The sequence below is a fragment of the Podarcis cretensis genome, assembly GCF_951804945.1.
Source record: "Podarcis cretensis genome assembly, chromosome: 10".
Lineage (NCBI taxonomy): Eukaryota > Metazoa > Chordata > Lepidosauria > Squamata > Lacertidae > Podarcis > Podarcis cretensis.
In genome coordinates this window covers 3,244,904-3,265,026 of record NC_137179.1, presented here as the reverse complement: position 1 = coordinate 3,265,026, position 20,123 = coordinate 3,244,904, and the positions used below count along the sequence as shown (strand labels likewise).

General features: G+C 49.2%; 1 protein-coding gene across 2 annotated transcripts in view; it reads left to right on the top strand.

Annotated features, from left to right (window-relative positions):
• Window positions 1-17,530, top strand: part of LOC307225277 (uncharacterized protein) — a 61,280-nt gene extending 43,750 nt beyond the window's left edge. The window contains exons 1-3 of one of the 2 annotated variants that reach the window (XR_013842814.1): window positions 14,930-15,149; window positions 16,736-16,957; window positions 17,393-17,530. The gene's annotated coding sequence lies outside the window, so the exon portion shown is untranslated. Of the gene's footprint in view, window positions 1-14,929; window positions 15,150-16,735; window positions 16,958-17,392 lie in introns of those variants that run through there. The other variant, XM_079993208.1, reaches the window with a different exon arrangement.
• Window positions 17,531-20,123: the final 2,593 nt, after the last annotated feature.

Below are 20,123 nucleotides of genomic sequence, written 5' to 3'. Positions count from 1 at the left end.
TTCTGGAAGTTGGGCAATAGGGGCAGTACAGGATTCCTTTTGGTGTACCGACCTCCCCGCTGCACGAAGGATTCCCTGCCCGAGCTGCTTCAGGTCGTGGCGGATGTTCTCCTGGAGACACCTAGCTTGGTCGTCCTAGGGGATTTTAACATCCATGCCGACACGACCTTACAAGGGGCAGCTCGGGACTTCGTGGAAAGCATGGCCTCCATGGGGCTGTCCCTGAATAAGTCTGGCCCAACCCATAGCCGCGGATATGCCTTGGACCTGGTGTTTACCTCTATGGATGTTGGTGATCTGACACTAAGTAAAAGTCAAACAAAAGAAGTGCCATGGTCAGATCACTTCCTGGTGCAACTGGACTTCTCTGCGACCCATCCCCTCTGCAGGGAGGTGGGACCGATTCGGATGGTCCGCCCCCGCCACTTAATGGATCCAAATGGTTTCCAGAGAGTGGTAGGGGATGCTTTATCCCATGTTGATGGCCTTTCAGCTGATTCCCTGGTGGCCCGCTGGAATGCGGAGTTAACCAGGGCTATTGACTGTTTGGCTCCGAAGCGCCCTCTCCGATTGCATGGAGCCCGGAGAGCCCTGTGGTTTTCCACGGATCTGAGGGCAATGAAACAATCTTTGAGACGGCTAGAGCTCCGGTGGCGGATAACTCATTCCGAATCTGACCGGACACAGGTTAGAGCTCAACGTCGAGCCTACCAAGTGGCGATAGCGACGGCGAAGAAGAATTTCTTCACCGCCTCTATTGCATCTGCAGAAAACAGCAGCAGGAGACTTTTTCAGGTGGTTCACAATTTAGCGGAACCACCTGTAACATCAGGGCCCAGTACGGGCCACATGTTCTCCTGCAATGATTTTGCAAAGATTTTTGCAGATAAAATCGCTCAGATTCGGGAAGAAGTAGACTCCACCGTGGGAGCAAGGCCGGGGCGGGAGAGTGCTAGAGTCCTGTCTGGTCAAGTTGTGTGGGATCAATTCCAATCTGTTACCTCCGAGGATGTGGACAGGCTGCTTGGACGAGTGAAGCCAACCACCTGTCTCCTGGATCCTTGCCCATCCTGGCTTATAAAAGCTAGCCGGGAAGGACTGGGCGATGGGCTTCGTGGGGTGGTGAATGCTTCCCTCCGTGAGGGAGCCTTCCCAGACCCGCTGAAAGAGGCGGTTATTAAACCGCTTCTTAAAAAACCATCTTTAGATGCGGCCACGATGGCCAATTATCGCCCAGTCTCAAACCTTCCATTCTTGGGCAAGGTGATTGAGCGAGTGGTTGCTGAACAACTCCAGGCACGCCTGGAAGAAGCGGACCATTTGGATCCCTTCCAGTCGGGATTCAGGCCTCATCATGGGACTGAAACTGCCTTGGTCGCACTGGTTGATGATCTCCGGTGGGCTAGGGACAAAGGTGAGAGCTGTTTCCTAGTTCTGCTGGATCTCTCAGCGGCGTTTGATACCATCGACCATAACATCCTTCTGGACCGTCTTGAGGGGCTGGGAGCTGGGGGCACTGTCCTACAGTGGTTCCGCTCCTTCCTCCTGGGCCGTGTTCAGAAAGTGGTGGTGGGGGATGAGTGTTCAGACCCCTGGGCTCTCATTTGTGGGGTGCCTCAGGGTTCTGTCCTCTCCCCCATGCTTTTCAACATCTACATGCAGCCGCTGGGAGAGATCATCAGGAGGTTTGGGCTGGGTGTTCATCAGTATGCAGATGATACCCAGCTCTACCTCTCTTTTAAATCAGAACCAGTGAGGGCAGTGAAGGTCCTGTGTGAGTGTCTGGAGGCGGTTGGAGGATGGATGGCGGCTAACAGATTGAGGTTTAATCCTGACAAGACAGAAGTACTGTTTCTGGGGGACAGGAGGCGGGCAGGTGTGGAGGATTCCCTGGTCCTGAATGGGGTAACTGTGCCCCTGAAGGACCAGGTGCGCAGCCTGGGAGTCATTTTGGACTCACAGCTGTCCATGGAGGCACAGGTCAAATCTGTGTCCAGGGCAGCTGTTTACCAGCTCCATCTGGTACGTAGGCTGAGACCCTATCTGCCTGCGGACTGTCTCGCCAGAGTGGTGCATGCTCTGGTTATCTCCTGCTTGGACTACTGCAATGCGCTCTACGTGGGGCTACCTTTGAAGGTGACTTGGAAACTACAACTAATCCAGAATGCGGCAGCTAGACTGGTGACTGGGAGCGGCCGCCGAGACCATATAACACCGGTCTTGAAAGACCTACATTGGCTCCCAGTATGTTTCCGAGCACAATTCAAAGTGTTGGTGCTGACCTTTAAAGCCCTAAACGGCCTCGGTCCAGTATACCTGAAGGAGCGTCTCCACCCCCATCATTCTGCCCGGACGCTGAGGTCCAGCGCCGAGGGCCTTCTGGCGGTTCCCTCATTGCGAGAAGCAAAGCTACAGGGAACCAGGCAGAGGGCCTTCTCGGTAGTGGCGCCCACCCTGTGGAACGCCCATCCAGCAGATGTCAAAGCGATAAACAACTACTTGACATTCAGAAGACATCTTAAGGCAGCCCTGTTCAGGGAAGTTTTTAACGTGTGATTTTACTGTATTTTTGGTTTTTATGGAAGCCGCCCAGAGTGGCTGGGGAGGCCCAGCCAGATGGGCGGGATATAAATAATAAATTATTATTATTATTATTATTATTATTATTATTATTATCGGGCAAATGATAAATTTTCGCAAGCTTGACTGGTGTCATGTACCACCTGTAAATCATTTTCATTATATTCTCTCTTAAGGCATTGCATGCCGTAAACTTCATACCTGTGGTCCACAACCTTTCCCAGTCAGCCATCATAACGTTATGTCCAACATCTTGTGCACATTTAATCATAACAGATTTAACCGTTTCATCCAGTGTATTCCATTTCAACAGCACGTTATACATTCTTGACAAGTTCTTTAATGGGAGATTTCCCCCAAGCCTTATTGCAAGAGGGGGAAGGAGGGGCTGCAAGTACCAGGAAGTCTCCTGGGGGGGCTATCTTCCCCCACGAACCCCATGGGGCAACCCCAGAGCTCCTGCTTATTCTGGGGTTTGGGGAAGATAGTATTTTTCCATAGTCCCAGAAGTTATCATTCTTCCTGCCAGAGCACCAGTGTGCATATTATTATCATACTTATTTTACTGTTGTTGTTGCTGCTGTTGCTGTCATGGGCTGGCTGGGTGAAGGGGGGGGGGGAGTCCCAAGCTGGGGAACCCCCAAGGGAAGAAGGCTCGGAGTCCGGGTCTTGTAGGCCCCCTAAGTCTATCAAAACTCCTAGGTCTGGCCAATTAAAGGCTGATATGGGAGCCGTTGGGGGCCAGGTCGGTTCTTTCATTTTCTCCTCTCCTCTGGAAAAGTGCTCTTTCTTTTGGGGTTTGATTACTTCTGCCTCCTTCAGTGTCCACTGAACCATCAGCGAGGTGCAATACTGTCCTTTCAACTTCTGTAGCCACTTGGGCTCTCTCTCAGGACCGCTACCCAGGAGTCTGCGTTTGCAAACTGCTCTGAACATCCAGGGTGTTTGGTCATGCTTCTAAAGACCTGGTTGGTTTGCTTCAGGTCCTACAAGCCGGGGGGGGGGGCTGTCCGCAGGGAGTTCTCACTTGTTTGGGGTTCATCGCTCCACCATATTTGCATTTGAATTTGCCAAAATTATTCACCATGCCTTGTAATGGAGTCCATTCCTCCTGTGAGTGTGACCCCCCCCCCCCTTATGCCCTCCTGCTTAAGTTGTACACAAGTTGTGCCCTTCCAACATGTTGCAGATAAAATAAACGGTGGGGGAAAGCCTTTTGAAAAGAGACTGGTGGCTGGCTGCCCCAGCAAGGCGGACAGTCATAAAGCCTATAGAAAGAAAAGACTCATAAGTAAATGCCCCCCTCGGCTGCACAGCCCGCCAGTCCTGGGCAGAGAACTCGCAGTTGTGCCAAGGGGGGAATGAGCCCGATCTCTGCAGCCCCAGCCCTCAGCCGGAGAGGAGCCTTCAAGCAAAACACAAAATCAGAAAACTTTCCCCTCTTTCCTCACAGCCTCTGTCCATCTTGGCCAAGAAAGAGACAATAAAATACATAGACATACATAGAGCTGGCAGCCTCTTGTTGCGGGGGGTCCCCCCCCCCCCCACATCTGGCCCTCCAGCCCCAGCTCCCCTGGCTGAGCTGGAGACAAAAACGTCACTGCAAAGCACACAAAAAGAAAGCTCTTTCCCCAAAAAGTGCAATTTTAACTGCTAGCAAAACACACAGAGCAGCCCCCCCCCCCTTTGCCTGAGACACACAGACAGAGCCACAGCCCACGGCTCCCTCCATTTCAAGGAATGGGGGTCCCGCACAGCCCTCGGGGCACCTCAGCATCCCGGGGATTGCCTTGTTCCGGTGGGGGGGGGGAATATTTTGCTTGCTGAGGGCAGGAGTCACAATCCTGTCACATTGCGGGGTGTCAGGCTTTTAGGTAAGGGGGTGAAGCTTGGGTGGGCCAGTCCTGTTCACAGTGCATTCTCAGTCCTTTGGGGTTCATCGCTCCACCAGAACCCCACTTTCCCACACCTTTTAACTACCCTCTTCCCCAAAGCACCGCAACAGTATTCACACATCCCCCTAGCTGCAAGGCTTTCCTGCGCTTCACCTTGGAAAGTATCAGGATTCAACCCACCATCCCGATGGATTTCTGTCTTGACTGCCCCCCCCCGGATTTAACAGCAGCAATACCTAAAACACGGAGGGATCTAAGCTCGTGGGGTGGGGTGGGGGAGGGAAGGATTTTGCAATATAAACATTGTGGGGGGGGACACCCCACTTTGCAGCTGGATTGCCGGGATCAGCCCAGCCCCCATCTCCTCATTCACAGAAGCAAGAGGGGAGGGGGAAACCTTCCTCTCCTCCCCGCCCCCCCCCCCCAATTCCACCCCACCCGGCACATCCTTCCCACACCCCGCCACCGCAAACCCCAAATCCCCTCCCCAATATGATGCTCCTCCTCCTCGCCATCCGGCTCCTGCTCCGGGAATGTGGGGGGGGGGGGTGAGCCCCCTCCCAAACTGCCTGCTTCTCCCGCAAGTGGAGCTTTTGCGCCGGACTCCTGCTCTGCAGGTTGCTCTAGGGGGGCGCGCTTTCGGAGAGGGGAGGAGGGGCGGCAGGTAAATCCCCCCCCCCACCCACCCACCCACGTGGATGTTGCAGGAAAGGAAAGGAGAATCGCGAGCGAGGACAAAGAGGTAAAGGGGTCGCGGGGGGAGGCGAGAGAAGGATCCAGAAACCCCGGCTTTGGTGCAACTGGATCCCTGCACGCGTTTTCCTTGGACCCTTAGGAAGCCCACCCAGGGGATCCCAACGAAGCCCCCTCGCCCCATTTCCCCGCGCAGGCATCTCTGGGACCCTGTGGGTTCCGCGCCGAGAGAGGTGAGCCATGAAAGGGTTAACGGGCGTGAGGGATGCCTGGATAGAGACCCCCCTGTCCCTCCCCTGCTCGTCTTGGGGGGCCCCTCCAGACGGAGAGATGGGGGCGCAGGCCGTGGGTGAGCCACGCCAAGGGGGGCCTCTGGGTTCAGGGGAGACTCTGGGACAGAGGGAGGGGATCGAGGAAGTGGGGAGGGGGAGCATCCCTGGGGCAGGGAAAGGCAGGAATGGTGGGGGGGGGGGGAGAGAGAGAGCCAGGAAGACCAGTCTTCGGGGACACGTCTCCATCATGGCGCCCGCGGGGATTTTCTCGAGGGGCCGCCTTGGGTTCTCCCTCCCACCCAGGAATCGGCCACCCCTTCAAAGCTACCAGTGGGATCCCTGGAAAGTGGGGGGTCATGTCTCCCCACCCTTTCCTTCCTGCAACCTCTATCCTCCTCCCACCCCATAAGCCAGTGCCCTGTCCAGACGTTTGCAGGAATTTATGTATAGGTTGGGGGGGGGGGAGTTGCCCCTCCAGCAGATCTCATGCACATGCAGCCCACTACCAAAATCAGCACCATCACTTTTGTGAATTTTGTGACTTGTCCCCAGAAAACACTTCATCACAGTTTATTCCTATCTATTCAAAGGGCCTTTGCTGCACGATACCAAATATAAGAATTCACTGATAAATGTCTCTATGTACTGGCTCACTGGGAAAACTTCAGAAATTCCTATAGACATGTGAGCTCAGCTATTCAGCAGCCCCTCTGCCGGAGTGATAATCCCTGGCATCCTGATACCTGAGTGCCAGACAGGTAGCCATTCCAGAAAGAACCAACCCAGATGAAGACAAAAGGGTGTGATTAACTTGGCTGAGAAACAGGTCAGGGAGGACAATGGGTGGCCAGCCAGGGGTGGGGCAAAGGCCAAAGAAAAGAGGCCGACCCCTTTGTCCAAGCCTCTTTTGGTTTTCTTCCTTCCAGGATCAGGATCCTCAGGAGTGTGTCCTGGCGGCCAAATTAAGGTAAATTCTGGCCTGATTGGAAGGGGCATGGCCCCTCCGCCAGGCTAGGCTGCAATTCTGTGGCTTTTCTTTCTGGGCGGGGGGCCAGCTAGGCCGGGGGGGGGGTGGTCTTTTTTTGTAGCGGGGGCATGGCTCCCCTGATGACGCCATCCACTGCCCTCCAGCGGGCCATTTCCTTTCTTGTTGGTGGGGGGGGGGCATAAGTCAGGCCACATGGCGGTCATGGTTTTTTGCACCCCTCCCTCTTGTTCTGCTCTGCCTACTGACACTTCTGCTCCTAGCAGGGAAATGTAAATATCTCTTTTGTTACACTTGATGGGTATTTGGTGGAGGACAAGGGGAACCATGGGGCAGGGTCCAGGATGCTCAGATTACTGCCACCAGACCTCCCCTTTCATGGTGTAACCATGATGTATTGGTGATGTATTTGGGGGGCTGTAACATGGGGATTAGCAGCTAATAAAATTTTGGGTTCTCTTTTGTTTGGGGCTTCCATCTTGTTCCACCATGTGGTAGGTGGGAGTCCTGTCATGACAGTCTTCAATAAATACCAAGCCTACTGGCTGCTGTTTTGCTCTGGTATTCTTGGCTGGTGTCCTGGTTTTTTGTCCAGGGGGGCCCTCAGATTTCTCCGTTAACAAGACGCACCTTCCTTCCTGCAAGCTCCACCCGATTCCCACCCCATAAGCCCCTGCCGTGTCCAGATAATAATAATAATAATAATAATAATAATAATAATAATAATATTTATATCTCGCCCTCCGGGCTCAGAGCAGATAACAACAATGAAAATAACACAGTTTACATAAAATCATAATCAATTAATTAAAATGCATTCTAAAATCAATTCATTCTAATATCCATTCAAAATCAAATTAATGGCAGATACAGCGGTTCTGCCAACTCCAACCATTGGTCCTCCTGGAGAGGAGAGGAAATTCCAAGAGGAAGAGAGGAGGGGAGAGGCCTTCTCAGAAGCGGCTCTTTGTTTCCGCAGTCCTGTCCAGGAATCAGCCAGAAACCTTTTCCTCTCTCTCAGGCTTCCATCTTTAAGTATCTCTTCCACTGCATGGTTCATTGAGGATGAGGATAATGTACACCTGTCATAAGAAACAGGGGTGCAGAGTCCATGGAATGATAGAAGGATTGATAGAAGTTGCACCTCAAAAGCATTCCTGTTCCTCTTATTCTTTGTAGGGAGGGTCAGAGTGACTGACAAGCTGAGATACAACCCATCAGCATCCGATGACAGCGACTGCATGAATCTTCCCAGTCAAAGAACCCATTTTCATGATAGACAGTGCCTGGGGCTGGAGGCTCTACATACAAGGTGTGCCTATACAGGCCAAAGACTGCCAGTATTAGCACAGGTGAGCTGTGTGACCCCCCCCCTCTCAATTTACAGACTGTGTGTGAATGAGAGTTTGTGGGTGGGACTATCGGTTACGGCAGCCTTGCAACCACAAGGGAGCACCCAGGTGTCAGAATACTCATCCCCCAACACCATGTTCTGGACATGGCCCAGGAGGAAGGAGGGGAACCACTGCATAGCAGGCCCCCCAGCTCCCCTAGGGGGTCCAGAAGGATACCATGGTCACAGGTCTCCAAAGCCGCTGAGAGATCCAGCAGAACCAGGAAAGAGCTTTTCCTCTCAGCCTCTAGACCATCAGAGATCATAATCCAGCGCAGCCAGGGCAGTTTCAGTCACATGGTGAGGCCTGAATCCCGATTGGAAGGATAATGGTGGAAGACGCTTTCCTGGTCCTGCGCCCAAAAAAGCTCCAGGCACAATATTTCATTAGCTTTGAAGGGGCCATCGGATACTTGGTGGTCTCTTATTCAAAAGACAAATACTCTGATTAGTTTTTAATTGATGTATGATATAAACAGCACTTCTGTTTTGCATATTCCACATTGGAGAGATTTTGATACCCAGGTCTGAGATCATCGCTCCCCCTGAAACTGCTGTGTTAGCAGCACTGTGAGCCTGGACATTGTGTTTGGGGGTCCGGGCTGCCTAGACAACAAGACCCCCTTCTCAGCCTGGCTTATATGGTCCCAAAAAAGCAGAGCAGTACGTTAGACACCAGCTTGGCTGCAGGAGTGAGTGGAAGGAGGTGGGCAGGGCACCATCCAACCGTCATAGAAATTACACTCTGGATTTCTGTAGGTTTTCCTCCATAGCATTTTCTTCTCCTGAAGATAACTCAAGAGGACGTGAAGGAGTGAACCAAAGTATTGCAACCAGAGTTTTCCTTCTCGATGGGCTCCCTTCCCTGGTTGACGAGCCCCATCTGCCCTCATTTCCTCTGCAGAATGGGCAGAATCTGCCTTCTTGACTGTGGGATTCATTGTTGTTCTCATCCTCTCCATCCACCAGGGCCTGCCTTCACCTGCAGCAGAATTCCCCAACCCACCAAGGATTTGAGACCCATCAGGTATCCTCAACTGGTTTAGCCGGCTGGTTGAAGCCGTACCTGGGATTGTGGCCCCTGTTCAATGCTGACAGTTTCTGGTAGCCACAGGTGAGAGCTGAGTGGAGCGTGAGGACCAATGGTGGATAAATTACCCCATAAGGTGCATGACATTTCCCCCACCAAAGGTACTAAAGCTCTCCTAACACCCCATGACATCATATGATTATAATATTTAAGACAGTACAGGAATAAATTCATGTCCACAGAAATAACACAACTTCAGGCCATTCATGATGCAATATTACATTTTCAAGGTACTACATATTCCACTAAGTACAGTTGTTTTTTTAAATATATTTTATTAAGGGTTTTCTTGTTTTACAGTGTAAGTGTAATGCCTCGTATTTCCCCCCCCCATATAACATTTTTACAAATCCATTTCATTTGTTGAGGCATTAGGGGGAGAAGAAAAAAGAAAAGAAAAGAAAAAAGAAGAAAGGAGGGTGGAAGGAGGGAGATGGATGGGGGTGGGGTGGGGTAGCGGTGTTTCTATTATCCACTAAGTACAGTTTATCTATTTACCTTGAATATCCTGCTTTTCAGTGTCATTTTAGGATAGTCCTGCATCAGAAGACGGGCACGAGATCAGACAGCACATCATTCTTTAAAGAATCATGCTGCTTTATGGAACATTGATTGAGGATTTAGAAAGTTGCTTTTCAATTACCATCATTTGACATGGCAACTTCATTTCCTAAAAATTGGGAACATGGGTAGGAGGTGAGGGAATGCAGGAGATGTTGAAAGAGGAGAAGGTGCTAATGGAGCTTGATGTGCTCTCTTTCCCTTAATTCTCTACCTCAATATACATCAGAGTGGACACCTCAATATACATCAACGGATTCACACAGGGGAGAAACCATATAAATGTATGGAGTGTGGAAAAAGCTTTAGTGATAATGGAAAACTTAGAAAACATCAACGGACGCACACAGGGGAGAAACCATTTAAATGTATGGAGTGTGGAAAGAGCTTTAGTGATAATGGAAACCTTAGAACACATCAACGGATTCACACAGGGGAGAAACCATATAAATGTATGGAGTGTGCAAAAAGCTTTAGTGATAATGGAAAACTTAGAACACATCAACGGACGCACACAGGGGAGAAACCATTTAAATCTATGGTGTGTGGAAAGTCCTTCACTGAGAATGGAAGCCTTAGAAAACATCAACGGTCTCATACTGGGGAGAAACCATATAAATGTATGGAATGTGGGAAAAGTTTCAGTCGTAGTGGACACCTCAATATACATCAACAGACACACACAGGGGAGAAACCATTTAAATGTATGGAGTGTGGAAAGAGCTTTAGTGATAATGGAAAACTTAGAACACATCAACGGATTCACACAGGGGAGAAACCATATAAATGTATGGAGTGTGGAAAAAGCTTTAGTGATAATGGAAAACTTAGAAAACATCAACGGACTCACACAGGGGAGAAACCATTTAAATGTATGGAGTGTGGAAAGTGCTTCAGTGAGAATGGAAACCTTAGAACACATCAACGGATTCACACAGGGGAGAAACCATATAAATGTATGGAGTGTGGAAAAAGCTTTAGTGATAATGGAAAACTTAGAAAACATCAACGGACTCACACAGGGGAGAAACCATTTAAATGTATGGAGTGTGGAAAGTGCTTCAGTGAGAATGGAAACCTTAGAACACATCAACGGACACACACTGGGGAGAAACCCTTTAAATGTATGGTGTGTGGAAAGTCCTTCACTGAGAATGGAAGCCTTAGAAAACATCAACGGACTCACACAGGGGAGAAACCATTTAAATGTATGGAGTGTGGAAAGAGCTTTAGTTTCAATGCAACCCTTAGAATACATCAACGGACTCACACAGGGGAAACACCATTTAAATGTATGGAGTGTGGCAAGATCTTCAGTCACAGTGGACACCTCAATATACATCAACGGACTCACACAGGGGAGAAGCCATTTAAATGTATGGAGTGTGGAAAGTGCTTCACTGAGAATGGAAGCCTTAGAAAACATCAACGGACTCACACAGGGGAGAAACCATATAAATGTATGGAATGTGGGAAAAGTTTCAGTCGTAGTGGACACCTCAATATACATCAACAGACACACACAGGGGAGAAACCATTTAAATGTATGGAGTGTGGAAAGTGCTTCACTGAGAATGGAAGCCTTAGAAAACATCAACGGACTCACACCGGGGAGAAACCTTATAAATGTATGGAGTGCGGAAAGAGCTTTAGTTTCAATGCAACCCTTAGAATACATCAGCGGACTCACACAGGGGAGAAACCATTTAAATGTATGGAGTGTGGCAAGAGCTTCAGTCACAGTGGACACCTCAATATACATCAATGGATTCACACAGGGGAGAAACCATATAAATGTATAGAGTGTGGAAGGAGCTTTAATGAGAATGGAAGCCTCAATATACATCAACAGACTCACACAGGGGGAAACCATTTACATGTATGGAGTGCGGAAAGAGCTTCAGCCAGAATTGAAATCTTAGAAAACATCAGCAGACACACAGGGGAGAAACTCTTTAAATGTATGGACTGTGGAAGGAGCTGCAGTCAGAGTGGAACCCTTGATTTATGTCAACAAACTCACACAAAACACAAACCTTATAAATATCAGGAAAGTAGATAGAGGTTCAGTCCTGGTGGAAATTCTAAATCAACAGATTCACGGATAGGAAGAACCTTTGGAGTTGAAACCCTTCAAACCAACAACAGACTCAAAGAGGAGAAGCAGTTTAAATGAAAAGATTGCAAAACGTGCTTCATTTACAAAGAAATGTTTAAGGAAAATCCAGATTCTCTCAGATGTAAGAACCCCTTTAGATGTATGGAGTGTTGGAGGTCTTCCTCTCAGAGTCCACTCTTTACTTCACAGAAATGAACTCAGGAGGAAATCAGTCTTTGACACATGTTGTGTATGTGAAGTTCTGGTTTTTTATGTGTAAAACTCTATCGTAATAAAATATTGAAGGCAATGTCAAACAATGTGATTATGATCTAAGATGTAAAGTACCTTTTGATAGAGAAGGGGTTTGGGTTTATCTAGATTGCTGGTGGTCAGTGAGGATTAGGGCTGGGCGATATATTGTATTGGTTTCTAGACTACATCATGATAACCTTCCAAAAACAACTGATATGGCAACACACCACAGATCACAGTGTGTGTTTCTGGGATGCTCATTTGCCTGGAAGCTGCTGGCAGAAAGCTTTTCTTCGTCATGCCCCTGAATATGTTGAGTTGCTGACTTCCCTCCCAGACAACAGGAAGCGTCACGCACACCTCCTTTGCCCTGCGTCCTTCCAGCCTCTTTCCTCCCTTGCTCCCTTCTGCCAGTGTGTCTGCCTGACTTAGATATCCTGTGTGCTGTATTTTTTTACTGCTGAAACTGGATTTGCTCTCAGAAGCAAAGTTTTGTGCCTCTCTAGGGACCCAGTGAGAACTGTATGCTTTGAAAGCTCAGTAAACTTTTACTGAAGAAGTCCTGCTGCCTCTGTTTGTGTTTTTACCTCAGCATGGGAATTGCTTTACACGTGGCCCCTACCCTGCTGCTACGTGCCTCATGTCCTGGAGTTGCTGTACTGAAGCATGCAAGACGGGTGCATCTGTGTGTAACTGGTTTTTGCACCAAACTCTCTCACCCCCACCACCGCATGATCTCCAAGCATAGCTTCTTCACTAGAACTTCTCCCTGCCTCCTATGCATTCTGAAGGGAACTTAAAATACTGTAATTTAATGGGAGATTTCTTTTTAAAAAAATTAGATTTTTATTAAGATTTTAAAGGTTACAGAAAAAGAGGGGGGGAAAGAAGAAAAATATAAGTAACAATCATAAAAAACAGAACAACAACCAGACAATACATAAAAAGTACATTAAAAATACATAAAAACCAAATGTCATTAAAAAACCGGAAAAAAATGAAAAAAAAAAACAAGTCAAACCTTAACATCACATTATTTTCATTCACTCACTTCCTTGACCACCTCACACCTCCCATACTTGTATTCTAGTTCAATTAGATATTTCAGCAAATCCTTTACCTTCGTTTTTATCTTAATAATTTTGCATTCACTTCTTTCATGCATGCATTCATTCAATTCATTTTCACTCAATCCTTGTATTTTTCCTGCTAAAACCACATAATTTTATTCCAACACATAATTTTATTCCAACATCTTTCTAACATTCTTAAATTTTACAATATTTCTGAGGATAAACTTTAAATTTCTTCCAATCTTCTTCCACCGACTCTTCTCCTTGGTCTCGGATTCTGCCAGTCATCTCAGCCAGTTCCATATAGTCCATCACCTTCATCTGCCATTCTTCCCGGGTGGGTAGATCTTGTGTCTTCCAATACTTTGTGATAAGTATTCTTGCTGCTGTTGTGGCGTACATAAAAAAAGTTCTATGTTTTCTTGGCACCAGTTGGCCCACCATGCCCAGGAGAAAGGCCTCTGGTTTCTTCTGGAAGGTATATTTAAATACCTTTTTCATTTCATTATAGATCATTTCCCAGAAGGTCTTAATCCTTGGGCATGTCCACCAAAGGTGAAAAAATGTGCCTTCAATCTCTTTGCATTTCCAACATTTATTATCGGGCAAATGATAAATTTTCGCAAGCTTGACTGGTGTCATGTACCACCTGTAAATCATTTTCCTTATATTCTCTCTTAAGGCATTGCATGCCGTAAACTTCATACCTGTGGTCCACAACCTTTCCCAGTCAGCCATCATAACGTTATGTCCAACATCTTGTGCACATTTAATCATAACAGATTTAACCGTTTCATCCAGTGTATTCCATTTCAACAGCACGTTATACATTCTTGACAAGTTCTTTAATGGGAGATTTCCCCCAAGCCTTATTGCAAGAGGGGGAAGGAGGGGCTGCAAGTACCAGGGAAGTCTCCTGGGGGGCCCATCTTCCCCCACGAACCCCATGTGGCAACCCCAGAGCTCCTGCTTATTCTGGGGTTTGGGGAAGATAGTATTTTTCCATAGTCCCAGAAGTTATCATTCTTCCTGCCAGAGCACCAGTGTGCATATTATTATCATACTTATTTTACTGTTGTTGCTGCTGCTGTTGCTGTCATGGGCTGGCTGGGTGAAAGGGGGGGGGAGGCACCAGCTGGGGAACCCCCAAGGGAAGAAGGCTCGGAGTCTGGGTCTTGTAGGCCCCCTAAGTCTATCAAAACTCCTAGGTCTGACCAATTAAAGGCTGATATGGGAGCCGTTGGGGGCCAGGTCGGTTCCCCCAAAAGTGCAATTTTAACTGCTAGCAAAACACACAGAGCAGCCCTTCCCCTTTTGCCTGAGACACACACAGAGCCACAGCCCACGGCTCCCTCCATTTCAAGGAATGGGGGTCCCGCACAGCCCTCGGGGCACCTCAGCATCCTGGGGATTGCCTTGTTCCGGTGGGGGGGGGGAATATTTTGCTTGTTGAGGGCAGGAGTCACAATCCTGTCACATTGCGGGGTGTCAGGCTTTTAGGTAAGGGGGTGAGGCTTGGGTGGGCCAGTCCTGTTCACAGTGCATTCTCAGTCCTTTGGGGTTCATCGCTCCACCACAACCCCACTTTCCCACACCTTTTAACTACCCTCTTCCCCAAAGCCCCACAACAGTATTCACACATCCCCCTAGCTGCAAGGCTTTCCTGCGCTTCAGCTGGGAAAGTATCAGGATTCAACCCACCATCCCGATGGATTTCTGTCTTGACTGCCCCCCCCCCGATTTAACAGCAGCAATACCTAAAACACGGAGGGATCTAAGCTCGTGGGGTGGGGTGGGGGAGGGAAGGATTTTGCAATATAAACATTGTGGGGGGGGGGGACACCCCACTTTGCAGCTGGATTGCCGGGATCAGCCCCTCCCCCACTCTCCTGATTCACAGAAGGAAGAGGGGAGGGGGAAACCTTCCTCTCCTCCCCGCCCCCCCCCCAAATTCCACCCTCCCGGCACATCCTTCCCACACCCCGCCACCGCAAACCCCAAATTCCCTCCCCAATATGATGATCCTCCTCCTCGCCATCCTTCTCCTGCTCCGGGAATGGGGGGGGTGAGCCCCCCTCCCAAACTGCCTGCTTCTCCCGCAAGTGGAGCTTTTGCGCCGGACTGCTGCTCTGCAGGTTGCTCTAGGGGCGCGCGCTTTCGGAGAGGGGAGGAGGGGCGGCAGGTAAATCCCCCCCCACCCACCCACGTGGATGTTGCAGGAAAGGAAAGGAGAATCGCGAGCGAGGACAAAGAGGTAAAGGGGTCGCGGGGGGAGGCGAGAGAAGGATCCAGAGACCCCCTCCAGCTCCCCAAAGCGGCTTTCGTGCAACTGGATCCCTGCACGCGTTTTCCTTGGACCCTTAGGAAGCCCACCCAGGGGATCCCAACGAAGCCCCCTCGCCCCATTTCCCCGCGCAGGCATCTCTGGGGCCCTGTGGGTTCCGCGCCGAGAGAGGTGAGCCATGAAAGGGTTAACGGGCGTGAGGGACGCCTGGATAGAGACCCCCCTGTCCCTCCCCTGCTCGTCTTGGGGGGCCCCTCCAGACGGAGAGATGGGGGCGCAGGCCGTGGGTGAGCCACGCCAAGGGGGGCCTCTGGGTTCAGGGGAGACTCTGGGACAGAGGGAGGGAGTCGAGGAAGTGGGGAGGGGGAGCATCCCTGGGGCGGGGAAAGGCAGCAATGGTGGGGGGGGGGGAGAGAGCCAGGAAGACCAGTCTTCGGGGACACGTCTCCATCATGGCGCCCACGGGGATTTTCTCGAGGGGCCGCCTTGGGTTCTCCCTCCCACCCAGGAATCGGCCACCCCTTCAAAGCTACCAGTGGGATCCCTGGAAAGTGGGGGGTCATGTCTCCCCACCCTTTCCTTCCTGCAACCTCTATCCTCCTCCCACCCACTATCGTTTACGGCAACCTTGCAACCACAAGGGAGCACCCAGGTGTCAGAACACTCATCCCCCAACATCATGTTCTGGACATGGCCCAGGAGGAAGGAGGGGAACCACTGCATAGCAGGCTCCCCAGCTCCCCTAGAGGGTCCAGAAGGATACCATGGTCACAGGTCTCCAAAGCCGCTGAGAGATCCAGGAGAACCAGGAAAGAGCTTTTCCTCTCAGCTTCTAGACCATCGGAGATCATCAGTCACAGCAACCAGGGTAGTTTCAGTTCCATGATGAGGCCTGAATCTTGATTGGAAGGATAATGGTGGAAGAAGCTTTCCTGGTCCTGCACCCAAAAAAGCTCCAGGCACAATATTTCATTAGCTTTGAAGGGGCCATCGGATACTTGGTGGTCTCTTATTCAAAAGACAAATACTCTGATTAGTTTTTAATTGATGTATGATATAAACAGCACTTCTGTTTTGCATATTCCACATTGGAGATATTTTGATACCCAGGTCTGCGATCATCGCTCCCCCTGAAACTGCTGTGTTAGCAGCACTGTGAGCCTGGACATTGTGTTTGGGGGTTCAGGGCTGCCTAGACAACAAGACCCCCTTCTCAGCCTGGCTTATATGGTCCCAAGGAAAGCAGAGCAGTACGTTAGGCACCAGCTTGGCTGCAGGAGTGAGTGGAAGGAGGTGTGCAGGACACCATCCAACCGTCATAGAAATTACACTCTGGATTTCTGTAGGTTTTCCTCCATAGCATTTTCTTCTCCTGAAGATAACTCAAGAGGACGTGAAGGAGTGAACCAAAGTATTGCAACCAGAGTTTTCCTTCTCAATGGGCTCCCTTCCCTGGTTGACGAGCCCCATCTGCCCTCATTTCCTCTGCAGAATGGGCAGAATCTGCCTCCTTGACTATGGGATTCACTGTTGTTCTCATCCTCTCCATCCACCAGGGCCTGCTTTAACCTGCAACAGAATTCCCCAACCCACTAAGGATTTGAGACCCATCAGGTATCCTCAACTGGTTTAGCTGGCTGGTTGAAGCCGTACCTGGGATTGTGGCCTCTGTTGCTTGCTGATAGCTTCTGGAAGCCACAGGTGAGAGCTGAGTGGAGCGTGAGGACCAATGGTGGATAAATTACCCCATAAGGTGCATGACATTTCCCCCACCAAAGGTACTAAAGCTCTCCTAACACCCCATGACATCATATGATTATAATATTTAAGACAGAACAGGAATTAATTCATGTCCCCAGAAATAACACAACTTCAGGCCATTTGTGAATCAATAATACATTTTCAAGGTACTACACATTCCATTAAGTACAGTTTATCTATTTGCCTTGAATATCCTGCTTTTCAATGTAATTATAGGATAGTCCTGCGTCAGAAGACGGGGACAAGATCAGACAGCACATCATTCTTTAAAAAATCAAGCTACTTTGTGAACATTGATTGAGGATTTTGAAAGTTGCTCATGAATTACTATCATTTGACATGGCAACTTCATTTCCTAAAAATTGGGAACATGGGTAGGAGGTGAGGGAGTGTAGGAGACGTTGAATTAGGAGAAGGTGGTAATGGAGCTTGATGCGTTCTCTTTCCCTCAGTTTTCTTCCTTGAAACCAAAACAGGATTCCCTTTCCTCCCACTCTGAAGAAGGAGATGGAGAAGATAGTCAGAACTCCAGGGAATGGGTCACCTTTCGTTTCATTAGGAATAGAAATGAAAATGTGTGAAATGTGGAATATACTTCATTGAATGAGAACACCTAGTTCCCATCAACGACCTCCAACAGGGGAGAAACCACTTAAAGTTACAGATTGTGGGAAAAGTTTCAGTCAGAGTGGACACCTCAGTATACATCAACGGACACAAACGGGATAAACAATTTAAATGCATGGAGTGTGGAAAGAGCTTTAGTGATAATGGAAAACTTAGAAGACATCAACGGACTCAGACAGGGGAGAAACCATTTAAATAAATGGAGTGCGGAAAGAGCTTCAGTCAGAATGGAGACCTTAAATTACACCACCGGATTCACACAGGGGAGAAACCATTTATATGTATGGAGTGCGGAAAGAGCTTTTGTGATAATGGAAGCCTTAGAAGACATCAGCAGACTCACACAGGGGAGAAACCATTTAAATGCATGGAGTGCGGAAAGAGCTTTAGTGATAATGGAAGCCTTAGAACACATCAACGGACGCACACAGGGGAGAAACCACATAAATGTCTGGAGTGACTGAGAAGCTGAGATACAACCCATCAGTGTCTGATGACAACAACTGCATGAATCTTCCCAGTCAGAGGACCCATTTTCATGATAGACAGTGCCTGTGGCTGGAGGCTCTACATGCAGGGTAATACTGCCAGTATTAGCACAGCTGAGGTGTGTGGACCCCCCCCCCTTCCAAATTGACAGACTGTGTGTGAATGAGAGTTTGTGGGTGGGATTATAGTTTACGGCAACCCTGTGATTTTCTTCACCCATAACATTTTGTGAGCTGATATTGCAGTACGAGGTTCATTCTCAATCTGAAACTGTTCTTAACATGAAGCACCACTTTAGCTAATGGGGCCTCCTGCTGCCACCACGCCGCCGGAGCACGATTTCTGTTCTCATCCTGAAGCAAACTTCTTAACAAAAGGTAGTATTTCTGGGTTAGCAGAGTCTGTAACCTGAAGCGCCTGTAACCCGAAGTACCACTGTAGTTGCAGTTTCTGAGTCACCTTCACAGGTAGCACCATGTAGAACACATAGCAGTAGTCCAAACTGGAGAAAACCAGAGCATGCACCACTCTGGTGAGACAGTCTGAGGGCAGGGAGGGTCTCATCCGGCATACCAGATGGAGCTGGCATACAGCTGCCCTGGACACAGAACTGACCTGCGCCTCCATGGACAGCTGTGAGTCCAAAATGACCCCCAGGCTGTACACCTAGTCCTTCAGGGGCACAGTTACGCCATTCAGGACCAGGGAATCCTCCACATCTGACTGCCCTCCAGGGACAGTACTTCTGTCTTGTCAGGATTCAACCTCAATCTGTTAGCTACCACCCATCCTCAAACCACCTCCAGGCACCAACGCAGGGCATTCACCTCCTTCACTGGTTCCAATTTAAAAGAGAGGAAGAGCTGGGTATCACCCACATACTGGTGAACACCCAACCCAAAACCCCTGATGATCTCTCCCAGCAGCTTCATATAAATTTTTAAAAGCATGGAGGAGAGGACGGAGCCCTGAGGCACCCCACAAGTGAGAGCCCAGGGGTCTGAACACTCATCCCCTAACACCACTTTCTGGACATGGCCCAGGAGGAAGGAAGGGAACCACTGCATAACCATTTCCCTAGAGGGTCCAGAAGGACACCATGGCCAAAGGTCTCCAAAGCCACTGAGAGATCTAGCAGAACCAGGAAACAGCTTTTCCCTCTGACTCTGGCGCATCGGAGATCATCAAGCAGCACAACCAGGGCAGTTTCTGTTGCATGATGAGGCCTGAATCCCAATTGGAAGGATAATGGTGGCAGAAGCTTTCCTGGTCCTGCACCCCCAAAAGCTCCAAGCACAAGACTTTCATTAGCTTTGAAGGGGCCATTGGATAATTGGTAGTCTTTTCTTCAAAAGACAAATATTCTGAATACTTTTTAATTGATGTATGATATAAACAGCACTTCTGTTTTGCATATTCCACATTGGAGAGATTTTGATACCCAGGTCTGAGATCATCGCTCCCCCTGAAACTGCTGTGTTAGCAGCACTGTGAGCCTGGACATTGTGTTTGGGGGTTCAGGGCAGCCTATACAACAAGACCCCCTTCTCAGCCTGGCTTATATGGTCCCAAAGAAATTAGAGCAGTACGTTAGGCACCAGCTTGGCTGCAGGAGCTGCTGGAAGGAGGTGTGCAGGGCACCATCCAACTGCCTTAGAGACTCCACTCTGGATTTCTATAGGTTTTCCTCCATAGCATTTTCTTCTCCTGAAGATAAGTCATGAGGCAGCAAGGTTTAGGATCAGAGTTTTCCTTCTCAATGGGCTCTCTTCCCTTTGCTCTGCAGGATGGGCAGAATCTGCCTCCTTGACTGTGGGATTCACTGTTGTTCTCATCCTCTCATCCACCAGGGCCTTTCTTCACCTGCAGCAGAATTCCCTAATACACCAAGGATTTGAGACCCAGCAGCTATCCTCACCTGGTTTAGCTGGCCGGTTGAAGCCGTTCCTGGGATTGTGCCTCTGTTGCATGCTGACAGCTTCTGGAAGCCACAGGTGAGAGCTGAGTTCAGGGTGGGGTCCAATGGTGGATAGATTACCCAAGAAGGTGCATGACATTTCCCCCACC